Raw genomic sequence first — 27,110 nt, 5'->3', positions numbered from 1 at the left:
TGGAAGCCTGGTGGGGAAGAGTCTCTGCTTAGTGAGCATCTCCAGAATGGCCACCCTGCAGTGGGGTAGGCTGTTTAATTGCTTCCCCTGTAGATCAAAGATTCTATGAGGGTGGGGGTCCACAAGGAGCCTACCATATCACCAGTTCCTCACACATGGATTGTTCTCTGACATCCCTGCTCAGCTACTCACTAGCTGTGTGACCTCAGTTTTCCTACCCAGCAAATGGGAATTTAAGTCACCCTCCCGAGGGAGTGACTGTCACAGCATGCAGCCTGGGGTCCTGTCTTATCTGGTTCTTGGAGTGGCCTTCCAGAGGGGCTGATGTTCTGTTTTGTGTTGCTTCTTTTATTCCTGATTTATTGCTGTTGCTTTTTTTTTCTTTAAGTCCATCAGCGTCATCATGGGCAAATCCTTGATCACAGTCATGTGCTCGAACAGAGAAACCTTGGCGCTAAATTTCTATGAACCCATGTTTACTTAGTTCACCAAACTGAGTGATGGGGTTTTTGGCTTTCCATTTTGGGACAAGGATATTTGACCAACTGGTTTCAATGCAAAATTTGGGATGGGTGAGTGGCATGTAATTCTGTTTAAGTAAGCATGTCTACACAGAGTTTTGTCCTGTAGATATAGGACTATATGAGCACCTATCAGGACACAGCTGAGGGTCCTGTGAGATAGCATTGGGCCAGCATGGAATGGCCTCATATCAAAAGGCATAGGGGTTTCAGGCCTGAGCTGGGGGCCTAGGAGTCTGGCATAGATGGGGTGAGGAGTTACTGCCTGGGCCAGGCGGGCTGGCCTGTGCTGTGGGATCCAAAGCAGGGAAACACTGTCCCTCTCCTGAGCAAGGGAGGCTATGGTGCAAGGGGAATTCCAAAACCTGGAGGGGGCTTGGGGTAGATTGTGGGTTCTGGGAAAGTTTGGGAATGGGACTGGGCAAAGGGGCCAAGAGGGATACGAAAGCATCACAGAGAACCACGGCGTGTGTGCTGTGCTTGTGTGTGATTTTGGGGAGGCAGGGAGGGAGCCTTCTGAGCGGGACAGCAGCAGAACCGAGGAGACCACAGAGAGAGACCCAGCTGGGCAGGTGTCCAAGGGAGTTGTTGGGATGTGGCTACAGGATCCTGGAAAGCCGCATAGCCCACTCCCCCTCCTGGTGGTCAAATCCCCTTAAAAATGGCTCCAGCGGTCAGAGAGCCTATGCCTGGTACTTGTCAGGGCAGGACAGTCACTACCTCATAACATAGCCAACTTGATCCATTCTTTATTTTTCCATTGGATTTTATTTGAGGCACAGCTCACAGTAAAACATGCACATACTCAATGCACAGCTCAGACAACTGTCACATTTGCACCCACTAGTGTCATCAACCCCCAGATCAAGATAGAGAATGTTTCCACCATCCCAGCAGGTTCATCACACTCCTTTCTGGGGAACAGCCTCTCTTCCCACCCCAGGGCCATACTTTTTTGAACCTGATCACCTTAGATTAGTTTGCCTGTTCGTGAACTCTGTATCCATGGAATCGTACTGTTGTCACTTGTCTATGCCCGGCTGACCATCTGTTTGCATGGAACAGCTGCTCATGATATTGAGCCTCCTCTAGTGTGTGTACCTCTGCTCCACCCCCACCTTAACTCAGCTCCCACTGAGCCTCCTCCCTGGCACCCACAGTGACAGGACTCCCCCAAAGGGCGCGTGCTTCTGCTGCCCTCAAAGGATGTGCCAAGAGCCTGGAGGTTGGCTTTTCTTGCCTCCAGAAAGGGGAAGACCTTGCCCTGGAGTTTGGAACAGGCAAGCTGGCAATGAACTTGAATATTAGCTCTATGACCTCTAAAAAGTTGCTTGACCTTCCTGGACTTCAAGTTCCTCCTTCCCGAGATGAAGTTTGGATCCGATGCCCCTTGGAGTGCCTTGTGTCCCCGAGTGCCCCTTGCTCAGGTCATCAGTACACCCTCTGTGCACACGGAGTTCCTAACTCAAAAGTCTTGGCTGCCTACATGTGTTTTTATCCCATCTTGAAGTTCAACATTCCTGTAGACTTAATTTATTTTATACCCTGGGTTTGAAACAAGACATTTCAACAGCAAGGACTCTAGACTGGTAGAGAGCTGTCTTTATGCTGACCGACAAGGGGCTTCTTTTCCTCCAGCTGACCTTGGCTGCTTGCCCCTACCCAGAGGCAAAAGGCTGTCTGGAGGTCCCCTCTATAGAAATTTCTAGAAGTGGATGAAAAGAACACTTCTGTTTGGAGAGTATTTTGTTTCTTGGTTCAGTTGTTTTGGAAAATCTTTAGACTCAGAGCTCTTTGCTGCATCTACTTCAAGAATGAAGATCATTCTCAGCAACCAGACTGTGGACATTTCAGAAAATGTTGATATCACTCTGAAGGGTCACACCGTTATTGTGAAGGGCCCCAGGGGAATCCATGGAGGGACTTCAGTCACATCAATGCAGAGTTCAGTTTCCTTGGAAAGAAAATGAAGAGGCTCCAGACTGGCAAATGGTAGGGAAATAGAAAGGAAATGGCTACTGTTTGCACTATCTGTAACCATGTGCAGAACATGATCAACGGGGTTACACTGAGCTTTCCTTACAAGATGAGGTCTGTGTATGCTCACTTCCCCATGAATGTCATTATTCAGGAGAATGGTTCTCTTGTTGAAATCCAAAATTTCTTGGGCAAAAAATATATCTGCAGGGTTCATATGAATCCAGGCATTGCTTGTTCAGTATCTCAATCCCAGAAAGATGAGTTGATTCTTGAAGGAAATGACATTGAACTTGTATCAAATTCAGCTGCTTTGATTCAGCAAGCCACAACAGTTAAAAAAATAAGGATATCAGAAAATTTTTGGATGATATCTATGTTTCTGAAAAAGGAATAGTTCAGCAGTCTGACAAATAAGATCTAAGTTGTGCAGCTACAGAAACAGTGGATGCTGGATGATTCCTTAGACTTACTTGTGGTATTTTAAAAATACAATAAAAGTCTTACTGATTTGGGGAAAAAAAAAGAAAATCCTTAGACTCAGAAAAATCTCTTTTGCAATTCAGTTCAAAATGGGCCCTTGAGTCCCCTGGAGAGGAAGCCAGTTGTCTATTATGCTTGAGAATTTTTGTGCCCCTTTGTCCCCCTAACCCTCTGTACCTACCCACCCCACCCCCACCCCCATAGTAACCACCAGTCACTTCTCAATGTCTATGAGTCTACTGCTGTTTTGTTCATTCTGTTTTGCTTTGTTTTTATATTCCACAAATGAGTGAAATCATAGGCCAGCTGTCTAATGGCAAAGCTACCATCAGCTGTCGACTGCCGGCCAGCTCCTGGACTACCAGGCTCAGGGTCTCCCACCTGTAAAACAGGAGAACAATTCCTGCTTTGTGTTGCAGGGTTGTCGTGAACTTCAAATAAAACACAGCAATGCCAGAAAAAAGGCACTGTTACAGTGAGTCTTTGGTGTGGGTAAGTAAACCGTGGATTTGGCAAGGGTTCAGCTGGGTAGTGAACTGATCTGGTTTCTTTTTCCCGGTTTGATCAGAGCCTGGTGCTGTTAGAGGGTTCTCCCTATACTCCACCTGTTCTTTCTGCTCTTCTTTTCTACCCAACACCTCCCCATTTTCTTACCCCTGCTGCTGTGGGGTGCTTTCTGATTAATGAGCCCCCTACACCCATGGCCCCTCACAGGAGATCCCCTGGAGTCCAGCTGAGGGATCTGGCCACCACCCCACCTACTGGAAGCACTGTGGGGCTGCCCCAGGAGGCCATGGCGTGCTGGGCTCGGTGACCTGTACATGTGGGCTTTTATTGCTATCAGCTAGCTTGGGATATTTAGAGTCATGGTGTATTACGACTGGATGGGATTTAGATTTCTTAATTGAAAGATGAACACCCTGCAGCCCTGAGAAGCTGAGTCACCTCCTCAGGCCCCACAGTGTGTCTCCCATTTGCCTTTGTATTAGCTTTAAACCTGCTGTCTCTGCTCCCATTTATGTGGGGTTGCCTTGTCTTAAGCTCTTTGAGGACATAGACTAAGCCTCACACAGGTACTTGATATTTATTTTTGATCAGGTTAAATAGTTAATAAATATTTATTGCAATTAATGGAAGGCTCAAAGAATAGCTACATCATGCAATGCATTCTTGCATGTGAATTATTTGTGACGAGGCCTAGACTTGGCCACAGGGCAGGGAACCCTGGTGCCCCCTGTGTGTTTGGTAGTACCTTCTGCCATTGTTGGTAGCAGAGAGGGTCAAGGCCAAAAGTGCAGTGGAGGCGAAGGGGCTCATCTCTAATCTGTCTGCTTCCTTTGCCTCCTGCACTTCAAACATCCTTGAAACATTACCTGCAAGTTACTGGAGCTTTAAATCGAAATGTCAACCCTCTCTTCATTTCCACTTACTGCACTGGCCCCAGCGGGATGGAATATTCTGCTTTTCCAGTGGATGACATCCTTTCTAATAAGTCCTCTGCAGGTGACTTCATTCACGTAGCATCTGCAGCACCAGTAACTGGCTCACAGATAATAATAACTTGGATTTTACCCTTTCATCATGTCATTTGGCTCCCAGCTTCTGAATCTCAGAATCAAAACCTAACCCCAAAACAATGGACTGTCTTCTGAGTTCAGTTTAAGAATATCTCTGACCTCCAGATTCTTGGGGAATGGTGGACCCCGATGTCCAGGAGCTGCACTGGGCCAGGTTGTGAATGAAGCTGAGACCAAAGCATCTCTGTAGCGGGGTTGGGCTGTGGGTGACATCCTCTTCTCAGAGAGGCTGCGGTCAGTGCTGTGTGCTTTCCAGTGTGGGATAATATCTGCATGCCTCTTCTGTGTCTGCGTGAGGTGGGCAGATGAGTTTAGTAGTGCTCTGTGTTGACTGAGAAGCTGGAACAAGGTCTCCTGGTTCCCAGCACTGCTGGAGAGCTGTGCTACACCACACCACTGGACTCATTCATAATTGAAGACCAGTTGACTCTGTCTATATAGATCCAAATATATTTGCTTAAAATAGAGATACAAGTTCTCTTGTATCTCTAGATAGATAGAGATACTGTTCATTTGCTTAAAATAGAGATACAAGTTCCAAACCTAGAGGAAATTGATCAGGGTTATTTCCCAGTCTCCCTTAATAGATCTGGAGTTGCCCTTCACATGACAGAGAGGGAATCGATAAGCATATCCCCGAAACTAGTTTCCAAAAATAGTGTGGCTGTTTCACAGTCAAGGTTGCCTCACCACCAAGGTCCACTTGAGGTTCAGACCACAGTGATTTCCCCTGCAGAGGAGGTATCTGATAATTTCCATGGCTTTCTGGGTTCTCCATGGCTGCTGCTGAACTGGACTGGAAGTGGCCTTGTTTCCATGAATACTAATGACATCAAACATTCCATGTAAAGCTGTGGCTGTCCATCTCTCCTCAAGCTCCTCTTTATAAATATATATCTGAGAGGTCACAGGCAGTGGGAAAGAGAGAGAGCCCAACCACTCTGTCCTCTGTCTGGGCTGCTGACCCTTGCCAGAGGGGTCCTTGCTCTCACTGAGGTGTGTGGCCTTGGGTCCCCCATGCCATGAAGCTGCTGAGGGTGGTTGGTCATCTGCAGCTGCACCTTCCTGCTTACACCCCACTTAGCCTGTCCCTTTCAGGGGCTCCACATCTCACATTGGAGATCCCTAGGCTGGAGGTCCCTCCTCAAGTCCCTGAGCAGCACTGATGTCCCCGCCCCCGCCAAACCCAGGAACGTCAGGTTCAGGGGTGAGGAGGTTGGACCTCAGGCCCCCTCAGCCTCCCTCCGGAGCAGCAGGCCTTGCCTGGGCTGCTCACCATCTTCGCTTTCGGCCTGTGTGGTCTTTGGAGCACTTGTCATCCCCTGTGTCTCAATCAATTTGGGTTTATATAACAAATCATGGCAGACTTGGTAGCTTATGCAACAGAAATTTATTTCTCATAGTTCTGGAGGCCAGGAAGTCTAAGAATAAGATACTTGCAGATTTGGGATCAGGTGAGAACCCACTTCCTGGTTTGTAGACACTGTCTTCTTGTAGTGTCCTCACATGGCAGAGAGGGAGGATGCAAACGCATGTGTACCCTCTCATAAGTGCACTGATCCCATCATGGGGGCTCCATCCTCATGACCTCCCAGAGGCCCCACCTCCTAACACCATCAGACTGGGGCTTAGGGTTTCAACATATGAACTTCGGTGGGGACACAAACATTTAGTCCATAAAACGGGTTAGGTGCATGGGTGTGGAATTCCTCCCCCAAACTCCCTTCCTCAGAGACTGAGGGCAATTTGGGGCACAGAATTGCCAGGGGTTCATCAGGGATTACCTCTAAGAGAAGATGTTTGCTCTGAAGCAAAAGAGGGTAACTGAGAATACCAGGTTAGTTAAGGGATAGCTAAATATAGTCCCAAAGCCTAGGCTGGTCTATCTTTGTTTTGAGGACTGGCCTAATGCTGGCCCAGCCCTGGGCATGTGTGCCTTTCCTTGGGGGGGTGGCTGGGGGGGTTTTTAGTTGTCTTGTGATCATCCTTAGGTCAGAGGTTAACTGAAAGACTGGTCTGCTACTGAAATAGCCTAGCAGTGCCTATGTGCTTTGCTTCATATGTTCAAAAGACATTTACTAAATAATTGCAATTGGGTCACAAGGCGAAAAATAAATGTTGTTTCAGCCTTCAGATAACTCCCAGTCTTAAGGAGCCTATAGGCAAGGAAACAGGTGTGTAGGTTAGCGATTGCTGTGTAACAGACAACTGCAAAAATCTCAGTAACACACAATAAACATTTATTTTCATGGGTCTGTGCGCCACTTGGGTGGCTCAGTTTCAGGCTGTAGGTCTCTGGGAGTTGGCTAGACTGATTTTATTTCATGGTTGTTCATAGCAAGTCCCAGGCTAAGGGGCAACAATGACCTGGCAGTACACTCTTCTTTTGATGATGACAGAGATTCAAAAGAACAGATGGAAACATGCAGAACTCCCAAGGCCCAGGCCTGGAACTGGTACACTGGCTCCTCTGTTCCAACACCCTCAGCAACCAAGGTCACACCGACAAGCCTGAGGTCAAGGGCGGGTAGAGCGTTCCCTCATGGCATGGAGTCTGGCTTGTCCTGCTCTTGCTCGGGGAGGGTCAGATCTCTTTCTCTCTGGCTCAAGCCAGCACACTGTCTAAGCCTTGGGCATAGCCCAGGACATGGCAGGATGCAGCTAGCTTTGTGTCTGGGGAAGTGTTTCCCCTCAAGTTCTTCATCAGCATCAGGCCCCACTGAGTGTGGCATTAGAAGCTCCCTTTCTGCGGGCTTCCCCTTCAGGCTGGTGGAGCCACAGGTCCAGCATTCTCTGGAACACAATTGTTCTTGTGCCAGCCTCCTTGTCCAGGCCACCACCATCTGTGCCCTAACTATTGAAAAAGCCTCCTAACTGGTCCCTCTGCCTCCACCCTTGCCATTCCCGTATTTCTTCTCCACATACCCCCTAAATGAACTTCCCAGCATGTAACTCAAAACGTGTCATTCTCTGCTGAAACCCTGCCATGGCTTTCCATTGCACTGGGTTAAAAAAGAAAACACTCCTTAGGGTGGCCTCTGGGAAGTCAAGACTATTTTCAAAACAATTCTAAGGCATTATTTGCCTTTTCCACTCTCTGTCTGATGAGTTACAGTTGAGTTTCCCACAAGCTTCATGACAGTGCAACAGACTGAATTCAGAGGCAGAAGTGAGAATTTTGCTTTTAAGCTAGACACTAAAGAGAATTAAGAAAATGTAAAACAATGCCATTCTTTACACTATTTTTTTTTTGGAAATAGTCATCTTTCATAAAAATAAATATTTTATATTAGCATATAGTGAGCTAAACTATTGCTATTTTAAAATGAATTAATAAATAATAATTTTTTTTTCTTTTTAATTTCTAAGACAGTAAATATTGATAAACATAACCCCAGATGAACAAAAGCTCTTTAGGGGTTTTGGAAATAGAGATTTTCAGGCTGTAAAGATTCCTGAGACCAAAAAGTTTGAGAACCACAGGTATAGAGTATTTCTTAACCTTCCGTGATCCAGAATCCCCCTCCCTCGCCCTTTTAAGGTCAGGTGGCAACTTTCAACATCTGTTGGCAGTAGTGGTGCATTTGGCAGCACTGGAATCAATAATCTTTTGTGGAGCAGGAGGCAGTCATTTTGTTGCAGATAGTTATTTGGGACGTGGGGTCAGTTAACTTGAGTTCAACTATGGCTCCATCACTTAGTAGCTGGATACTTGGGCATAGTACTTGACCTTCTGGGCCACATTCTCCTCATCTGTATGATGATAATAGTGCTACCTCTGGGATTACCTGCTCTCTAGGTCTGTTGAGAAGACTGTATGTGATCACACACACAGGGTGCTGGGTTTGCAGCCAGAACCCAGCAAGTCCCAGCCCCGGGACTGCAGTGTAATGCTGCTCTACTGTAGCTGTAGCTTATTTCAAAATGAGAACATAAATAAAAGAAACGTTGACCCAGAGTCCATGAAGACTGGAGGAAGAATTTACTTTGAATGTGAGGAAGACAGTGGGAATTAGAGAAAAGGGCTGCTCGGTGGTGTGGCCTTGAGCCCCACCTGAAAAGGCTGGAGGTGGATTTTCACAGCTCGCCCGGTGGGTTAACAACGAGGGGGCTATGCCTTAGCCAGTCACAGGTTTACAAGGGATCTAAAAAGAGAGATACTTTTGTACCTCCCCTGTCCAGCCCAAGCCTTTGGGGGCCCAAGATTGAGTGGCAGGGCTTGGCCTGACTGCACTCTGGAGGTGGCATCTAAAGACAAAATGCAAAGAAAATGCCCCCTCCGCTCTGGAGGGGGCACATCTGCTGTCTCTTCCTTTGTTGGCTGCTCCTTGCTGTCTGCTTCCGAGCAACTACTTCTTTGGCTGGTAGAGTGAAATCAAGAGATGTGTTTGACCTTGGTATGTTTATACCACGAAGTGGGAAAGTATCATGAGTAAAACCAGAGCAGGGAAACCATATGAAGTCCCCTGAGGAATGGTAGAGTGTGTGAATGTGTGTGTGCATGCATGTGAGTGTGTGTGTGCGCGCACGTTTGTTAACAATTTGGTCAAAGGCTTGGTTATCTCTAGGAGGAGACCTGATTGGCTAGGTCAGATTAAAGACCAAAATTTCTTTCCTCATCTGACCTCAGTTTTGCTGTCTGTAAAATGGGACCACTGCTTGTGTCCCTCCCTGATATACCTGTAAGGCACACAGTGGTAGAAGTAACATAATTATCAACAGTGGCAAGCATGAAGAGCTCTAGAAGACATTTGCTCTCTCTTTAGCCCAGTAAGAGAAACCACAGAATTGCTGACTGAGGAGGGAAAACACGTCAAAACATCAGTAGTTCAACTATCTGTGGCATCCTAAGTCTTCTTTCAAGTTTCTGTTGTCATGGTGTGGTCACAGATGAGAACAATCAGCCCAAGGGATAAGGAGCTTCAATTTGTCTAGCAGAGAATGTCCTTGGCTCCCACATGCCTCTCCTCATCCAGAAGCCACTTTGAGGCCTTGTGAGCTACAGCTGGAGCAGCTCTGGGAGACAGGGGAGCTGCACCTCCGTATGCTGATACTGGCAGAGATACGACTGCAAGGGAAGAACTGAGAAGATGAAGGAGAGTGTTTCGCCAGGACTGCAAAACAGGTGCATCCCTCACTCAGGGGCTGCTGAGTACATTTGGGCCTGGCATTCTCTGATGTTTCTTCTGTTCCTTGAAAGCCATGTACCCCTTTGCATCTGCATGAGATGATGTCTAAAGGGGCCGACCCACCTCAAAATGACCTCAGTGTAGCTTGGCTAGTTGGAAGGTAGAGGTGGCACTTGGCCTGGAAGTATAGTGACCACATGCTTTCTTGTACAAGCTGGGACAATTTTTGGAGAATAAAAGGGGATGCTATTAATAATTATTTGGGTAACAGGAACAAGCTGGAATAGTCTGGGTAAAGAAGACATATGGTCACCCACCTGGAAGTTGTGGGAAGCTGGTAGAAGGGCTTCCCCATGAGGTTTCTCATGGAAAAGTGGCCAAGCCACTTTACCAGGGTTGAGCACACAGGGAGAGAGAGCCCCACTACTTATGCCTGGGAGAGGTTGGCAGCAGGGGACATCTTGGTAAAGGGGCAATAGGTTACTCAACTGATGAAGGTGGTTGTTCCTGGAGGTCTGGTTTGGAGATCAAACTGGTCATCATAACACTGCACATTTTCCCCAGGTTCCACACTATTCAAAACACACAAGATATATGACTGAATCAGAAAATCCCACCCAACAGTCCCAGGGTGCCTGGGGCAGGTTGTTATTTGAGAGGTTAGGAACTTGAGCAGGTGTCCCTATAGCCATCAGCCTGCCAGGAATGAATTTGTTTCCTATTGCACTACCCACCAGGACAACGACTAAGGCCCAAGTTTCTTAGAATGCATTTATACCCAGTTGGTGACCTTTAAGAGACTACAGACCTTTAGGGAGGAGAGCCTTACTCTGCTGTGGAGCAGGGAAGGCCTTATGAACTGTGGAGAGGAATTGGGAGCCTGTCTGGATGTGGGGCTAAGCCTCTACTCAGGTCTTTTTGTGTTCTTGTGGTTTGTAATATCAGCTGAGTGCCGGGCGTGCCACCAGTAAGAGCTCAGGGTTCGGGGGCTAGCTGGCTAGAGGCTGCATGCAACCTACCAAGCCTTCCAAGGGTAGTGACTCACAGTGACCCCTGAGATTTCATGGAGTGGCAGGAAGTCAGAGCTGAAAGTGGTCATGATGGTCATCTCTTCCAATATCCTTATTGAAAAGATGAGGAGTCTGATGTCTGGAGTAGGAGCTGAAGGCAAAGTGTGCCTACTCCATGCCAAGTGTCCATTTGCATGAATCTCATTTAATCTGCAAAAAACCTCTGAGACAGGACATTTATCTGAGATGAACTCTGTCGCTTAAACTAGTAAGTGGGGAGGCAGGATTGGAATTCAGTTTCCAGTCTGACTCTGGAAGCCCAGATCTTTGTACCACATGCCCCACCTTTCTCTGAGGCTCTTTGTCTGGAAGGGATCAGGCCAAGCTGAAGGTATGCTGACCCCCATTGAAGTCTTTTTAGGTAAACTTTCATTGTAAATATTTTCTCTTTGACTTTGCAACCCTTGGCAGTTACTTACCAGAGCTGTAGAGTGAAGGTAAGCTTACAAGAGAGGAACCTTCCGTCTGGCCCGAGAGAACCATGGGCAATTAATGAATGACTCTCAGGCTGTTAAATCAGTTGCCCCAGGAGGTGAACACTGCCATTCTGTGGATATGACCAGGGCCCATTTTTCCATGATCCCAGAAAAACCAGATAAGCCAGAAACAAATCAGGCCCAGAGATGAGGTGGTAGAATGTTCTGGCAGATCCAAAAAGCCCACCCCACCGCAGCAGAGGCCCCCAATGACCCCTGCGGAGGTGGACAGTGGTGGGTTTGCATGGGGGAGTTCAGCAGCAGCAGACTGAGCTCTGCAGGCAGCCTGCTTCCTTCCAGAGATGGTGCTGGGCCAGGGGGATCCTGACTGGGGATGGGAGCAGTTGGGGCGGGGAGGACAGAGGCAGGGGCGGCACCACTGGGCAGGCATCCATTTCTAATCTCTTCTCTCCAGAGATGCTGGAGAATCCAGAGGCAGTGGGACAATGGGAACTATGTTCCCAGAAGACTATGGTTCTGCAAAGAGAGAAACGGCCTCTTTGTTCAAACCATACATAGGGCTGGTGGTCTCTCTAGAGAGATCTGGGTCTACCAGGAGGGGCAAACATGCAAAGGGGAAAGGCGCCGGCACTGTCCTTGAGGCAAGGGTCAGCACTGTAAGAACAAACAGGCTGTTCTGGAAATGGCCTGGGCCCCTCCCCCTGTGCCTGCTCTTAGGGACTAGTATCTGTGGAGTCTTTTGCTTTATATGCTGAGCAGCACTTACCACATCTTTGAGAAACAGGTCAACCCAGGTAGCCTTTATTTGCCAGGCCAATGGTTGGAACTCTGACCCACATGGAGGCCACCTGGGCTCTGGAGCCACCAGCAGCCCTTCTTGCCTCAGGTCCCCCTGCAAACGACGCCCCCATTCATTTCCATCCATGAGATCCTGGTTGACTACTGGGGCTTGGCTGAAATAGTCTCTTCTGCCATGTGTTACCTTAGTTTCATTTTTCCCATTCTAAATTATGAACCATTCTAAATTATGAGATTTCAAACATTTCCCACAGTAGAGAGCAGAACATGAGCACATCATCTATGTGTCATCCAGAATCAGGTTTTACCACAATCCCTTCATAGCTCTCTTTTTCTGGACTTTTAAAAGTATCATGTCATTTTACTCCTACATACTAGAGTTTACATCTCTAAAAAATATGGGCATTTCAGACATAGTGATATTATGGCTCTAGGCCTAAAAAATACCAATATTGCTATCATCCAATACACAATCCATATTGAAATTTCTCCAATTGTCTCAATTTTTTTAACGGTCAATTCTTTGGAATCAAGCCTACCATTTGATGTGGATGAGTTTTCCAAGGAATGGGGCCAGTTGTTCTGCAGAATTCCCCCCACATGGCCTCCCTCTCCCCATTTCTGTCCTCCTTATATCCCTTATTATAAGTGCCCACTGCTGACCTGGCCTTTGTCTCTTCTGCAGTGTGAACTTTTTGGGGATAGGCCAACGTCCCCTCTGATCTTTGTGTCCCTTGTGAATCCCAAGGTCGTGCACTGTGCATAATAAGTGTCCCATTAATTCCCCAAAGCATCACCTATCAGAGTGATTTTCTCTTTGCCACCTAAAACTTAAGTCTTGAGATTTTGAAACCCCCATGTCTGGATGGAGTGGCTGTTGGATCCAGAGGGATTTTTATGCAGAGCTCAGGGTAGATCGGATCACTGTTAAGACTCAGCACTTTGGGCTCCAGAATCTGGCTGATGTCAGACATTGACTTCGTCTTCTGACTGAGTTCTGGGATTTTTCAATATTCTCATGGCCAAATTGCATGAGCTGGCATGATCTGAGGAGGCAAATTAAGGCATGGTTTCTTACCATCACTTTTAACAACCTGGCAAGGGACAGAAAGTTTGCCTGCCCCTCCCATATTGCTGTAACATTTAGTGAGTTTGCATGGAGTTGGGGGCCTGGCCTCTTGGGTTGGTAGCACCTCCTGTCTCTTGCCCAATCTTTTGATGCAATTCTGTGTCTGTACAACCTCTGACTTGTTTGTTCTCAAAGGTATGATCTATATGCCATATGGTGAGTGAATGAGAAACTATGGCTTGGATTATGGAATTCGACTTTATGATTCATTTGCTTGGCAAGCTCTTTTTGAGAATCTACCATGAGCCAGGCTCTGCCTGTCCAAGTTCTGGGGCCCCAAGGGTGGCCAAGACCCACTTAACTGGCAAAGAATTAATCGCTTAATGAAAGAGACAGCCCATGAGTGCCATGGTAGAAGGAAGTCAGGGTACCATGGGAGGCAGAGAATGACACCCATCTCAGACACTAAGGTATGGGAGAGCTTCCTGAAGGAGGCAGATTCTCTGCTGAATTTTGATGGATACATGGGAATTTGCTGGAAGGAGGGGAAGGGGAAGAGGAAGAGGGAAAAACATTGCAAATATATTCCAAGGAGAGGGAATAGCACTTATCCTGTATTTTCAGAGACATTCGTAATATAATTCACTTCACAGATGGTTTAAAAAAACAGGCCTGAGGTGGTTAAATGATTTGTCCAAGGGGAGGAAGAGTAATTAGAGTTATGGTCTTCAGAGAAGCAGTTCAGCATCCTTTCTTCCAGGTCCAGGAAACATGCATCCCTCCAGTAAGTAACTAAAAACTCTCATTTGGGCCATGGAAGGGCTGAGCCTGGCCTTGGGGAGCACACACAGTTGCTACATTCAGGAAAGAAAGTTTAGGCTTGGTCCACTTGTGAGCAGACTAGCCTTGGGCCCCTTCACAGGGTGCTCCTGGGACTGGAAGCTCTCAGAAAATGGACAGTTTCTCTTCCTGAGGCGGATACAGACTCTTTTATGTTGGCTTACTGACAAGCTGGAAATACCAGACTACTGACCAAATGGGCTATTTGATGGTTTATGTACTATATGAAAACCACTGTGGCTTATTACATATACATAAAGTGTTAGTTAATATTGCTAATCTAACCACAATCTTGAGGAAGATCAAGACTTTTCTTCTCCATGTCAGGTGATTAAAAAAAAAAAATCTACGCAAAGATTAGAAGTGTTTCTCTGGAAAAGCTCCATGAACTTTTTAAAAACCTTTTGTCCCTGAAGTATTTGGCACTAAAGTGATCACCACAGCAGTAGGCACTTCACTTTGAAGACTTTTTCAGAGGAGGTAAAGGAAACTAACAATGACCCAGCCCCGTCTACGTAACAGACACTATTCTAGAGACTTCCACACATCATTCCATTTAATTCTGGTTAACTGTACCACATACATTTATTAGTAGCCCAGTTTTTACATGTGAGGGAACCCACATTCTTAGAGGTTATTTAACTTGTTATTTAAATAACTGACAAGTTATTTGACTTGTCAGTGTTACAGAGTAAGTAGCAAAACTAGAATTCTGACCACAAAGTCTTCGCTTCCCTTGGCACCATTGCATTTCATAGAGGGGAGGTGGGGCCAAAGATTTAGCTGTCAAGTCAGACTCTGGGTGGGATCCAAGTTCCAATAATTACTTCCTCCAGCCATGTTACTTAGCTCTTTTTGCCTGGCTTTCCTAGTTGTAAATGGTACTTTTCCTATAGGAAGGATTCAAGGAGTCAATTTAGGTAAAATGCTCAAAACAGTACTTGGCACTAAGAAGCACTGCCTGAATGTAAACTACTGCTACAAGGACTTTCACTTGAGATCAAGGTTACCCTTTGCCTGGGCTTGTCTTATTTGGGGAGAAGACGGAGTGTTGGCATCTCTTTGAGAGCAGCACAGCTGCCTGGACTGAATAGTCAGGGGGGCAGTGGGCTGGCCAGGACTGGGCTTCTGCCAGGCAGAGCTGGAAGAACTGACAGATCAGGGTGCGAGGGTCCCAGAGCCCTGAAGAGTTGGGTTGCCTTTGCTAGACTGGACCTATTTGATAGGCCAGGCATGGAGGATCATGTGGTTTGGGAGACAATGGCTCCTGAAACAACTGTGAGTCACAAATCTCTCTGAATTCAGTGATGTCTTGGGTCCCTGAAGGGCACTGAGAGCATGGGTAGCCTCTGCTGGCAGGTGCGGGTCAGAACTGAGCCCAGGATGAGCAAAACAAGGCTCGCGTCAGCAGCCCACGTTCCCAGCAATCAGTGGCGAGAGTGGAATCTTGTCTGCCAGGGTGTGGAGGTTATGGTGCTTCTCAGAGAGAACAGACCAGGACCTGGAGTCTGGCTTGGCTAAAAACCAGGCAGTGCCCACTGGGTGGGCAGACAAAGGCCAACGGAGGTGGCCCGTTGGCAGTGGGAGCAGATCCAGGCAGGGAAGTGGGTGGCACTGTGCATGTGGGAGGATCTGCTGAGCTACATTCTGGGGGCTCAGAGAGGACAGGCCCCTGAGCCCAGGGAGAAGGCCTGGGAAGATCAGCAAAGGACCTATGGCTAGGGCAGGGTTTGGGGGTGGTTCCAGCCCTGGTAGGTGAGTTCAGGGGTCCAGGCGAGAGACAGGTGGGCTGCTGCAGCAATACCTCATGCAAAGGGCACTTTGCTTGCTATGGGAAGAGGCCAGGTGCACATCCAGCTGGTCCACCACTTGATGGATGTGCACTGAGGACAGTCACCTTTGGCTTGGTGGAATCTGAATCCCCCAACCCACTAACTGAGGAAAACACTGCCTGCTTATGGGGCAAAGGACAGAAGAAGGAACAATGCTGTGCATTGGGATAGCATGGTGTGTGCGTGTCCCTGTCCCAACCCTCTCTCCGCACCCCAATTATTTCTACCCAGTCGCATCACCTCCCTGAATCCTGTTTGTCTCAACTTTAAAATGGAGATAAAAATAACAGCCTCATCTTACTGTGCACCTGAAGGCTCTTGATGCCAAAAATGTTGAAGAAATTGAGTCTAAGGCAGAGTGAGGGCTCCTTGAGCGCAAGGGGCGGGAGGGTGCTAGGAGGGAGCTGGACCCCCAGGGCACAATTCCAGCAGCCATGCCTGGAGGGGAGCTGCTGCCCTTGGAGAAGGGCAGTGCCATCCTGTAGCTGGGAATGGCAGGGTCTGGTATCCTGCCTGGTGCCCAGGCAAGGCCACTCCCAACTGGCACCTGATCTCACCTTGTCAGCAGGGAGAACTTTGCATGCAGGTCAAAGCCCATGTCTCCTTTGAACAGGCCTTTGCCATCTACCAAGTCTCCATGCTGAAGTGCAGCTATCTCCATCGTGGAACCCAGCAGCCTCTTCCCTCTAGGTAACATCTGCAGGGCAGGTCTGCACATTGCTGAGTGTCTCCCTGAGTCTTCCCGCTCCTTGGACAAAACAGCTGTTAGAGGGACTAAGTAATGGTGATCTATGTCTAACCTCATCAGACCGTTCAGAGAGTGGCTTTAATAGCTATCCTAGAGGTGACATTCCATTAGGGGTGACTGAACTTAATTTTAATGGCAGGATGGCTTACTGTTTCATCATCCTCTCCCAGGCCTGAAGGTCAGTGGAAAACTTTCTTTCCTCCAGGAGTTACATTTCGAGATTCCTGTAACACTGTGCCAATATTGATCATTGCCAAATACTGATCTATAAGGGAATCCTTCTGCACAAACAGGTTTGTTTATCTATGTGGGGCTCTTGGTTCAGTGACCCCGGAGTCAGATGGTGTAGTATTGAAGATTGGCTCCAGCACTCACTGGCTGTGTGGCCTTGGGCAACTTACTTAATGTCTCTGTGTCTCAGTTTCTTCATTTGTGAAGTTGGGTGATAACAGCATATGCTTCTTAGAGCTGTTGGGAGGCTTACATGATTTGGTGTGTGTAACATGGTTAGAACAGTGCCTGAAACATGAGAATTTTCATGGAGCTCTTATTGGATTCTTAGCCTATTATTAACTCTAGAGAAAAGAAGAGAAGCAGCAGCCATTTACAAAACATGGTCAAAGCCACAAATGAACAGATAGTCGGGCTAAGGCGAGGGGTTCAGCAAGAAGGAGGTAAGTGTGGAAAAGCAGGCTGGGGTTGATTGTAGAGGTATTGGAAAGCCAGGCTCATGGCTTGGAACTGAATGATATACCACTGAATGGAGAGCTTCTGAACATTTCACAAGAGAACAAGACAATGGGAGAGAAGTAATTTTGGAGGATCTTCACTGACAGTGGGAATGGAAATAAATAAATATTTATTTATTTATTTATTCCATTACAAAGGAAGCCCCTGCGGGATCTTGTAGCTAATTGGATGTGGGGTGAGGGGAGGAGGAGTCCAGGATGACTTTGAGAAGCCCAGTGAGGTGACAAGCAGAAAATAGTGTCACTGCCAATGTGGGAAGAACTGGTTTGGAGGGAAATGGGCATACTGGGCTTGGGATACCAGGAGGAAATGTCATCTGAGGGTCCCAGACCAGCCCTGGGGAGCTCATCAGGGCTGGGGATGTAGATGTAGATGTGGGTGTCACCTGCAGAGAGAAGAGGGGTTTTTTCAGCTCTTGCGAGTGAGGAGAGAAAGGGAGGCATGGAAGTCTGAGGATAGGTGCAGGAAGATTTGCAGGGCCAGGAGCTGACAAAGGCAGTGGAGGTCTCAAGAAAGGCAGAGAGCAGAGAGGGCAGGAGACAGCAACCCAAGGGAGTGGCAGGCTGGGGTGTGCTGGTGGGAGCCAAGGTGAAGCATGCTGCCAGATCTGCAGAGAGGCTGTGAGGGAGAAGAGCCAGGACTGTGCCTCAGCTGCTGGCAGCCTGTGCAGGGGCAGGTGTGCTGAGCCATGGGGGGTAAGGGGTGCCAGCAGGAAGGAAGGCCTCTGCCGTGTTGGGTGAGGAGGGAGCGGATTTAGTTTTCAGAATTCCTACAAAGTGCCAGACGTTAGAAGAGGGAGAAATACCATCATGCCTGGCAGTTTTGAAGTCCCATTCTTTGACTCACTGGGCTGCCTTCTGGATCCCAGACCAGGAAACAATAAAGAGAGGTTAGGCAGATTGGCTGTGTAATTTTGAGCAATCTGGCCCTGGATTGCCCATCTGCAAAGGGGGAGGGGAACATTTGCACATTTGCACGGAGTGGTGCCTGGAGCCCCCTCCTGCCATCTCAGCCCATTGCTGTCCTTGGCTGACCTCCGAGGGCAGAGCACCTTCCTACTAACCAGGGATCCCAATCACTGGGCACTGTGGCCCTCCGTCCTGTGGTGACTGTGTAACTCCCATCCTGCTGAAAGACCAGTGGGACAAGGACAATGGATGACTGCATAAAAATTTATAGATTGCAACCTCTGCATGCATGTGTTACCGTGTGAGTAGTTACTATCAGCTTGTTTGTGCTGTCAGAAAATTTGAGGCTCAGAAACTTGACCAAGTTCACACACCAGTAAGAGGTGGAGCTACAATTTGAATCCAGACACTTGTGCTCCAAGTTCAAAACTCTTTCTATCACACTGCGCTATTCTAAAGTTTAAGTGGATTAAAATGTTTCTAATTTGAGTAGTCTGGACAATTATGTAGAACTCTTTGAGCTGTTAAACAACTTTGGTGTGGCCAAATTTGAATTGGGACACCAACCCTGCTGGCTGTGGGGCATTGGCTTCTTCAGCATGGAAGTAGCTGGTTTGAACCTTTTTTCCTCTTTGCAGATGGGGAAACTGAGGTGGCTTCAGATCAGCCTTCTGGCACTGCCTCCAGATCTGACATGGGTTTGGATGGTGGCCGTGTAAATCTGTTTCCCCAGCTGTCACAGTGGCTTATGTTCAGAGAGTGGCTGATACTGGCAGGCTCTGGCTTGAAGTTATAGCTTCTGGGACCCAAACCCTCCCTTTCCCTGGAAGGTAAGGGTCCCCAGAGGAGTTACAGGTCCTCCTTGGTGGCATACAGTTTTGCCAGGTAGCTGCCACTCCGGAGTTCTTTGCTCTGCTGTTGGGCTCCTGTCCACTGGCCTTGATGTGACAGTGAGATTAGCCACTGCCACACCGAGGTCTCGCCTCCTATATTCCAGCAGTGGACCTTATCTCCTCCATGATCTAATGTCCCCTGATGGGAAGAGGGGGGCAGCCCCTCACCCCAAGTCTAGCAGCTCGTACCCAGCTACCAGCACAGGCAATTCTTATTCTTCCTTTGGAATTACAGGCTCAAGCCTCACCCATTTCATCTCTTTCTGTCTCCTGTGCCCTGGAATGTGGGGCAAAGCCCCAGGGGTTGTGTTGAATGACAATTAGAGTGAAAGCACCCAGCACTGCACCCTAAGGTCTCCCTCTCCCTGGCTAACTGGCCTCTAGCTTGCTTCTACATTGAACTCAAGCTCTACAACAGGCCCTCAGTGGGAGGTGGGGGTGAGGATGGGTCAGGTGTGGCCTTTGCCCCCTTTGTGCTGCTGTTTGCTCTATTGCAGAATTGCCCATCGGCCCCCACTCTCCCTGAAAGAGCCAGAAGTCTCCACTTCTCTGCTGACCAGCCTTGTGTATGGCATACCTGGTGCCTGGGGTACTGTTACAGAAACAAACCCGCAGGGATATGGGAGTAGAGGTATATGAAGGCTACATTTGTTTTGGTGAAACAAATGTCAGCTATAGCTGATAAGACTCAATCACTGTGGCAGGCAGCCTCTGAGATGGCCCCTCAGATGTCTTACCTCCTCTCCCACACTGAATGGGGCCGACCCTTGGGACCAATAGGATATTATGGAAATGACCAAGTGTGACCTCTAAAGCTGGGCCATAGATGACATGTGGCTTCTGCCTTGTTCCCTGCTCACTCACCCTGGGTAAGCCAGCTGCCTCCTGGTGAACTGAGGTCTCCTGCCTCAGCTAGCCATGTGACAATAGAGCCATCCTAGAAGCAGACCCTCGAATCCCTGTCAAGCTTTCAGACGACTGTAGCCTCTACTGACATCTTATGACAACCTCATGAGGGACCCTAAACCAGAAGCAGCCAGCTAAGCCACTCCTAGATTCCTGACCATGGCAGCTGTGACATAGAAATGCTATTGCTGTTCTAAGCAGCTAAGTTTAGGCTCGTTTGTTACCCAGTAACTGATAACTGTTAGACCCCTGGTAGGTACACAGGGACTTAGGACTCAGTTGGGACTCACATGCCATCACATTGGCCAGTGTTTTCAGCCAGCATTGCTGCCCATCTCTCTGTTTCTCTTGATGCTGCTTCTGGGGACGTGCAGGCTGAGTGGGGCATTTGTTCCCTTGCAGTCCTCTCTTTGGGGCACTTTTCCAGGTTCTGAAGTCCATTTCACACTGTTGCAGCATGGAAGCTGGGCTATGCTTGGACATGAAGGGTGCTTGGTAAGTCAGGCAGCAAGTTGGCAGGAGGGCACATGTTAGTGAGCAGGCTTCCAGCACCCCTGCCTGCCGCTGCTCCTTGCCTGCTTCTCCTGGGGCCTCACTTCCCATAATAATCCCACAGTCCATGAGAAGCCATCTCAGATGCACAAAGAGCCTTGTCTCACAGTCATATAGGAGGGACTGAGAATTCTGGGATTTCAAACCAGAGATGATTGGGCCCATTTTGTCCATCAGGCAGCAGAGCCACACAATGTCAGAGGAGTAGGCAAGGAGCTTTAAAGCCCAGGCTTGGCACTGGCTGAGCAAAGGGATGACTGAGGGGCCACCATTTCACACCCTCTGCTTGGCTCTGAGAAACCTGGGGAGCAGCTGCACCTTGGGGCTCACACTTTCAGAACTAAGGAACACTGGAGCAGGAGCATGGAGATGAATGATGAGGCTAGAGAAGGGCTTCAAAGCCATGACAAGTGAGGAATCAGCAGAAGAGCCTCAGACTATTACTGTGGGGAGGGGAGAGGGGCTCACTGACATACCACTTATCTGCATCCCTGAGTCCTCTTGGGCCAGAAGGATCCAACTTGTCCCACAGGGGGCTAAGGTATGCGACAGGTGGGAGGGACCTGTGAGCAGATACGCACCATGAGAAAGGACATCATGGATGCTCAGGCACATCAGGATTCTCAGGGAGGAGTTGAGTGACTTGTCCCCGGAGCTGTCCAGTCCCAGCCAGATGGCTTAGATCGAGGTGGGAGGATTAAGACCTCTCCAGGAGATGTGCTATTCTCTGGTGTGTGGGCAGCACTCTGAGAAGCCCTTCAGAGGCAGCAATCCTGTTGCTTCCCTGCTGTGCAGTGCCAGTGGGCTGCATGGAGAAAGTTCCTGTCCTCCACTGGCCTGACCACGGCCTCTCCGTGTGTGGTCTGGCCACTCCAGACTGCAATGGCCTATTTGCCTTGACTGACAGGATCTCTTGCCTCTTAAGCACTTTTGTGAAGAGCAGGAAAAAAACATCACTGTGCCCTGTCCCCTCTGAAGAGTGGATGAGTCATTGGCTCTAGGGGACCAGTATCCTTTCTAAGTCACTGAGCTAATGAATCAGGCTCGTGTCATTCCTTCTCTGTAGTTTTTAACTAGGGAAACAAAGTGACCTTGCAGACACATGATTCTGGACATGGAGGGATCCTGGCCTCAGCCTCGGGCAGCTGGATTGGGGAGGGGACCAGACAGCTGCAGCTCTGCTTGATACCCAGGTGAGCAGAAGTCTGCAACCTCCCATCTCCAGAACCCTTCCTGGGCAGTCAGCATTGCTCAAATCCCCTTCAGGCCCAGATCCTCACTTGGCCCTCAAAGCACCAGGTGGGGGATAAATCTGTCCAGTCCATTAGTAGCAGAACAAATGTATTCTCCCCAGTACCAGAGGGAGTTCATTCACATGGAGAATGTTCAGGCTGTGGGAACTGGGCGTTTCATGGAGTTACTGGGGCCCCCCTCTCCCTGTGCCTCTCAGTGCTTTTCCTTGAAGTCTGAAATGAGTGCATTCTTTCCTGAGACAGCTGCTCTGCTGACTTCCAACATGCTGCACTCTGAGCTCATAAAAGCAGAGGAATCAAAGGGAGAAGCTGCGAGTGTTTAGGCCCACGGGCCCAGCTGCGCCAGAGACTGCAGTTTGCTTTTTCTTTGCATGTGTTTCACATGTGCCGTCTCGTCTTGCAGCATCTTGGCCAGCTCTTGCTCTTCTGCAAAGGGAGGTAAAGGGCCCCTGGGCTGGGAAAATGCTTAAAGCTGGGGGAGACAGGCTGCTATCCAGGGCTTTCCAAGAGTAATGCAGATCACTGAACTGCATAGAAGAGCAACTCTGCATTTGAAATCTGGGTGAAGCTGTGAACACAACAGGGAGGTCAGGTCTGGTCTGGGTGCACTGTAGCACCGGGGACTTGAGAGGAATATTCTGGGCTTGGGAGCCCTCTCTTTCCTCAGCTGGTTGCAAGAACCTACTGTCTGTTGGTGAAGTCAGTTTGCCTTGATGCCCTCACTTGGAGGCCAGCTTCACTCCAAAGCAGCCATCGGCAACTCTTACTGACCGCATCTGTTTGGCTTCACTTTTTACAAATGGGCAAGAGAGTCCATCCATGTGGGGTGATCCTCATGAGAACATCTCCCACTGCCCATTCATCCTTCACCTTGCCCATTCCTCCAAAGTCAAATTTAAGGCTGGAAAAAATGCTTGGCAATAGAGAAAATGATAGTTTTAGCAGGAGCCTGAGGAATTGGTAGGGAAAGCCTGAATTTAGATTACTTTTATTTTGAAGAAATAATTCATTTTCTCAGTTCAGAAATCAAAACTATAAAAATTCTTGCTCCCATCAACTCCAGCACAAGTGAACACTTAGATTAGTTGCCTGGGTGTCTTTATTGAATACAAGCAGATGTGTGTAATTTTTTCCTTTTCCTTTTCTGTCTTACAGAAATGGAAATACAAATGGCTCATAAGAGAATGGAAGGATCCTCAAAGATAAGAGAAATACAAATTAAAACTGCCATAAAATACCCATGTGGCAGGGCTGACAAAAGTTTGCATTCCGTACAAACTGTTTTGGACTTTTTCTTTTCATTTAATCATATATCTTGGAGATCTTTCAAATTGGTGTGTAAAGAGTTTCCTTATTCATTTTTACAGCTTTGTGGTTTCCTACTTATGGATGCACCGTAAATTTATTTACTTAGTTTCCTATTGACCCTTGGGTTGCTTCCAATCTTCTGCTACTTCAAACAGTGCCGCCCAGGACATTTCCTGTATGTGCAGGTACATCTGTAGGAAAAATTCGGGCAAGTAGGGTTGTTGAGTCAAAAGGTAAGAGTGTTTATGATGGTTATAAGGTTTTCCAGATCCTCTCAATTGTTGTATGGGGTTGTACAATATGCACAACCAATAGTAATCATTTAGAGGGCCCCTTTCCCCAGAGTTGTGGCACATAAGCATTTCATTGCAGTTTTAATTTGAATTTCTCTTGTTAAAGTGAATTTGAGCATTATTTATTTTTTTAAGAGATGTTTGCATTTCCTTTTCCATGAGCTGCCTCTATTGCCTATCTAAACAAGAATTGTATTGTTGCCTTGGCTTTTTTCTTAACAATTTCCAGAAGCTCTCTATATATTAAGGGAGGGTTAGTCCTCTGTGATTGGAGTCGCAAATACTTTTTGCACACTGTTGTTTTTGGTTTTGCTTATGCTGTGTGCGTATGTATAAGTTTTTAAAAAAAATTTAGGTGGTAGACTATTGTAATCATTTTTTTTTTGATATGGATTCAGGATTTAAAATAAAGGCTTTCTATAGTCCAAGGTTCTACAGGAATCTGTTCATGTTTTCTTCCAGTATGTTCATGGTGTCATTTTAAAAAATATTTGTATCTTTGATCCATTTGGAGTTGATACTGTGGCAAAATATGAAGTGTGGATCAAATTTAACTTTTTCAGTTGTCTTGATAGTATTTATTGAACCACTTGCCAGTGGTTAGACTTTTCACCTTTGTAATTTACTGAATCTGATTAAAATTGGTTCTGTTTCTCTATCTTCTAGTTTATTCTACTGACTGGGCTGTCTGCCCACTAGCCAGTACTGTGCTGCTGTATCACTGAGACTTTCTGATATGCTGTGGTAGGGGGATAGCTGTCCCTTCTTGCCACTTTTTTTTCCCCTCTGTTCTTGCTTCTCTTTGTTTTCTTTTCTTTCTTTTCCTGGCTTTTCTTATTTGATTCATTTACCATATGAACTTCAGAATAACTAATTTTTTTAAATGTTGGTATTTTTATTGAGATCACGTTACATTTATGAATTAATATGAATGTCATGATGATATCAATTATATTGACATGATAATGTCTCTTCCTCTTTTTAGAACGTGGTAAGTGTTTACACTGGTTCTCCTCTTCTTTTGTATTTTTAAAAGGTTTTCCTCTTAGATTTTTACATGAGTCTTAAGTTCATTTGCAGGTACTTTATTGTGTAGCCATTGTAAAAATATCTTGAAGGAGATATCATTTTCCTCACTATATCCCCTACTGGTTGTTATATAAATATCATTGTCCAGTATGTTCATTGTGTACCATGCTATGTTAAAGGATGCATTGTTTATAGTTGTTTTTTCAGAAAGTCTTTAAAGAAGAACAAGGTTATTTGGGAAAGTACCCCAAATGGATATTTCAGCAGTTAAAAGAAAGCAGCCACAAGTAGGTTTGGGACAAGTCATATTGGGGTGGGGATGCTAAAGTGTGCCTCTTGAGAATTAGTGACCCTTGTGGAACTGGGGGCTGTACCTCAATGTGAAGCTCCATTTTAGATAAAGATTAAAAAGGTATAAAGGTACAGACAATTACCTGGAAAAGAATTGGTAATGGACTTGCGTGTAGTTGTATTCCTTCAAGCCCTGAAACACAGAAGGGAAATGCCCAAGGCTGAGTGCAGTGGGAAGCAAGGGTTCCACTGGCTATAAAACTTGTGGCTGCCACAAGGAGAATTGTGTGGGCATGGGCCTCTAGGGTCCTGGGCCCTTAGCTTTCAAGCCATTCATCTGAATTCATCAGTAGAATGATCTTTGAACACAGGGGAGAGAATGGAGGTCCTTCCGTCATCTGTTCCCTTGGAGATGGGAAGGAGCATGGAATTAACAGGTGGTCAGTGACCGCCCAGTGGGAGATGATCATCACGTTATGCTGTCTTGGTTGGGGCCTAAGGTAGAGTGGGCAGCCCAGCTCTAACACCCCAATGCCTTTGAAGTTTCCCATAGAGTTTATTCAACCAAGGATTGGGGGTTCATCTGGGACTCAGGGACCTTTTAGGGAATAAAGTTTAGTGTCTTCTTCAGCCACAACAAATAAGAAGAAGGGAAGATGCTGCTGTTAAGCTTTATGTGTGATGCTTGGTGCTGCCTGTTTGGCCTTTTATTTAATCCTCTAAACAGTCCTCCAGGGCATTCTCTCTGTTTTTCCGGATGTAGAAATGAAGTCGCAGGGGGTGCAGTTTACTTGCTTAGGGCCGCTCAGTTAGTTAGTAGCTGACACGCTACTACTAGGGGTTCAGGCAGGAAGACAGTGGACGTGGGGCTCTGAGCAGTCCCCCATGCCTCCTTCCCTTGATGAAAACAGTTGTTCCTTTCCCTGCTTGGCTTCTGGGTTTCCCATTACACTTTGGTTTGAAGAATGGATTCCACTGAGAAAGAGTCTGTGTTCTCCAGACAGGCCCATTCCTTTATGTCTCTTGTTCCCAGTGACAGACTTTGGAATTTTAGATTGGCATGCCATCCCCCCGCCATTATCCCTGCTCTCAGCCCTCATGCCCACTACTGTTGCCCCACTTTGCCTAGTGCCTCTAAGGGATCCCAGCTCCCCAAAGGGCATTCTCAGATGCTGATGGCTCAGAGGAGGCTCAGGGCTCTGAGTCAGCAAGGACAGCTGCAAAGGTGAGTCTTCGAGGTGACTGTGCCCAGCCCAGTTCCCAGCCTCCCACCGTGGCCACAACAACTCCATGCTGGGATGCCCAGCAGTGGGGTAAAGCTCATGTTTTTCCCAAGTGCTGCAATGGGGAGAAATTGCTGCCAGTCATTCTTTCTGCGCTCCTTCCATCCCACAGACCAAAAGGTTCTGCAGTCAACCCTTCCTGTCACTCAGCAGTGTCTACGGTAAGAGAAACTCAACGATTGCTCAAACCAAGCTGGGGGACTTGCAAATGTACTTGACCTCATTATATGCTTTGACAGATTGCATTGCCTTTTGCATTTAATGACTCGTAGTCCTTGGTGTTTCTTTTTGTTCTTATATTTTTTTATTTTGGTATCATTAATCTACAATTACATGAGCAACATTATTGTTACTAGACTCCCTCCAACATAAAGTCCCCATCACATACCCCATTACAGTCACTATCCATCAGTGTAGTAAGATGCTATAGAATCACTACTTGTCTTCTCTGTGTTGTACAGCCCTCCCCATGCCTCCCCCCTACATTATGTGTGCTAATCCTAATGCCCCTTTTCCCCCCTTGTCGCTCCCTTCCCATTCACCCTCCCCAGTCCCTTTCCCTTTGGTAACTGTTAGCCCATTCTTGGGTTCTGTGAGTCTGCTGCTGTTTTGTTCCTTCAGTTTTTTTCTTTGTTCTTATACTCCACAGATGAGTGAAATCATCTGATACTTGTTTTTTTCGGCCTGGCTTATTTCACTGAGCATAATACCCTCTAGCTCCATCCATGTTGTTGCAAATGGTAGGATTTATTTTCTTCTTATGGCTGAATCATATTCCATTGTGTATATGTACCACATCTTCTTTATCCATTCATCTACTGATGGACACTTAGGTTGCTTCCATTTCTTGACTTTTGTAAATAGTGCTGTGATAAACATAGGGGTGCATATATCTTTTCCAAACTGGGCTGCTGCATTCTTAGGGTAAATTCCTAGGAGTGGAATTCATGGGTCAAATGGTATTTCTATTTTGAGTTTTTTGAGGAACCTCCATACTGCCTTCCACAATGGTTGAATTAAGTTACATTCCCACCAGCAGTGTAGGAGGGACCCTTTCTCCACATCCTCACCAACATTTGTTGTTGTTTGTCTTTTGGATGGTGGCCATCCTTACTGTTGTGAGGTGATATCTCATTGTGGTTTTAATTTTCATTTCTCTGATG

At 47.2% G+C, this 27,110-nt stretch overlaps 1 pseudogene; it reads left to right on the top strand.

Moving 5' to 3' along the window:
- Positions 1-2,335: 2,335 nt before the first annotated feature.
- On the top strand, positions 2,336-2,929 carry LOC118929342 (60S ribosomal protein L9-like; annotated as a pseudogene).
- Positions 2,930-27,110: the final 24,181 nt, after the last annotated feature.

The sequence above is a fragment of the Manis pentadactyla genome, chromosome 8 (assembly GCF_030020395.1).
Source record: "Manis pentadactyla isolate mManPen7 chromosome 8, mManPen7.hap1, whole genome shotgun sequence".
NCBI classification, from domain to species: domain Eukaryota; kingdom Metazoa; phylum Chordata; class Mammalia; order Pholidota; family Manidae; genus Manis; species Manis pentadactyla.
This window is presented reverse-complemented; position numbering and strand designations above follow the sequence as displayed.